The sequence below is a fragment of the Arachis ipaensis genome, chromosome B1 (assembly GCF_059453495.1).
Source record: "Arachis ipaensis isolate K30076 ecotype BB chromosome B1, ASM5945349v1, whole genome shotgun sequence".
In the NCBI taxonomy this organism is placed as follows: Eukaryota; Viridiplantae; Streptophyta; class Magnoliopsida; order Fabales; family Fabaceae; genus Arachis; species Arachis ipaensis.
In genome coordinates, this window is record NC_142436.1 from 97,546,651 (window position 1) to 97,548,821 (window position 2,171).

The 2,171-nt window shown below is 32.6% G+C and overlaps 1 non-coding gene across 1 annotated transcript; it reads left to right on the forward strand.

Annotated features, from left to right (window-relative positions):
* Positions 1 to 475: 475 nt before the first annotated feature.
* Positions 476 to 583, forward strand: LOC148577590 (small nucleolar RNA R71). Its single transcript, XR_015904323.1, has one exon. It is a non-coding gene; the product is annotated as a small nucleolar RNA R71 (small nucleolar RNA).
* Positions 584 to 2,171: the final 1,588 nt, after the last annotated feature.

Here is a 2,171-nt window from a genome sequence, read left to right on the forward strand (position 1 = left end):
TAAAGCCTTGTTGAGGCCTTTGATCCTTCCATGAGAAATTTGGATGATTTATCCATGATGAGTTATAGGTGTTTCCATAAGGTTCACCTAAGTAATTCACCTCTGCTATTGCAGGGTTCTCAGGATCATAAGCTTCTTCTGCATAAGAAGCCTCTTGAGTACTGTTGGATGCAGCTTGCATTCCATTCAGACTCTGAGAAATCATATTGACTTGCTGAGTCAATATTTTGTTCTGAGCCAATATGGTATTCAGAGTATCAACTTCAAGAACTCCCTTCTTCATAGGCATCCCATTACTCACAGGAATCCTCTCAGAAGTGTACATGAACTGGTTATTAGCAACCATGTCAATGAGTTCTTGAGCTTCTACAGGCGTTTTCTTTAGGTGAATAGATCCACCTGTAGAGGTATCCAATGACATCTTTGATAGCTCAGATAAACCATCATAGAATATATCCAGGATGGTCCATTCTGAAAGCATGTCAGAAGGACACTTTTTGGTCAGCCGCTTGTATTTTTCCCAAGCTTCATAGAGGGATTCACCTTCTTTCTGTTTGAAGGTTTGAACATCCACTCTAAGCTTGCTCAGCTTTTGAGGAGGAAAGAACTTGGCTAAGAAAGCCGTGACCAGCTTATCCCAAGAGTTCAGGCTATCTCTAGGTTGAGAGTCCAACCACACTCTAGCTCTGTCTCTTACAGCAAAAGGGAAAAGCATGAGCCTGTAGACTTCAGGATCTACTCCATTAGTCTTAACAGTATCACAGATCTGCAAGAATTCAGTTAAGAACTGAAAAGGATCTTCAGATGGAAGTCCATGAAACTTGCAGTTCTGCTGCATCAGAGAAACTAATTGAGGTTTCAGCTCAAAGTTGTTTGCTCCAATGGCAGGAATGGAGATGCTTCTTCCATGTAAATTGGAATTAGGTGCAGTAAAGTCACCAAGCATCCTCCTTGCATTATTATTATTTCCGGCTGCCATCTCCTCTTCCTGTTCGAAAATTTCTGAAAGGTTATCTCTGGATTGTTGTAATTTAGCTTCTCTTAATTTTCTCTTCAGAGTCTTTTCAGGTTCTGGATCTGCTTCAACAAGAATGTTCTTGTCCTTGCTCCTGCTCATATGACAAAGAAGAGGGCATAGAGAAAATAATAATAATAATATGGATCCTTTATATCACAGTATTGAGGTCCTTGTGTTAGTAGAAGAAAAGAAGAAGAAAATCTGAAACTCAGAGAGAAAGAGAGGGTTCGGATTTTTGGTGATGTGAGGAAGAGATGTTAGTAGATGAATAAATAAATAGAAGGAGATGAGAGAGAAGGATTTTCGAAAATAATTTTTGAAAAAAAGAGTTAGTGATTTTTGAAAATAGTTTTGAAAAAGGTTAGTAGTTTTTCGAAAATTCAAATAAAAAAAATAATTAGTTAATTAAAAAGAAATTTTTGAAAAAGGGGGAAGATATTTTCGAAAATTAGAGAGAGAGAGTTAGTTAGGTAGTTTTGAAAAAGGTAAGAAGTAAACAAAAAGTTAGTTAGTTAGTTGAAACAAATTTTGAAAAGATAAGAGGTTAGGAAGTTAGAAAATATATTTTGAAATCAAATTTTTGAAAAAGATAAGATAAGAAGATATTTTTGAAAAGATGTGATAGAAATTAGTTTTTGAGAAAGATTTGATTTTTAAAATCACAATTAATGACTTGATTCACAAGAAATCACAAGATATGATTCTATAACTTAAAGCTTGAATCTTTCTTAACAAGCAAGTAACAAACTTCAAATTTTTGAATCAAAACATTAATTGTTATTGTTATTTTCGAAAATTTTGTGATAAAGATAAGAAAAAGATTTTTTTGAAAAACATTTTTAGAATTTTCGAAAATAACTAAGAAAAATGAAAAAGGTTTGATTTTTGAAAAAGATTTTGAAAAAGATAAGATTTTCAAATTGAAAATTTGATTTGACTCATAAGAAACAACTAGATTTTAAAAATTTTGAAAAAGTCAATTCAAATTTTTTAATTTGATGAGGAGAAAAAGGGAAAAATATTTTTTTTTATTTTTTGAAATTTTTATGATGAGAGAGAAAAATTAAAAACATCATTTTCATTTTTTTCTCTTTTATTTTTGAATCAAAACAAGGAATGCATGCAAGAACACTATGAATGTCAAGATGAACAC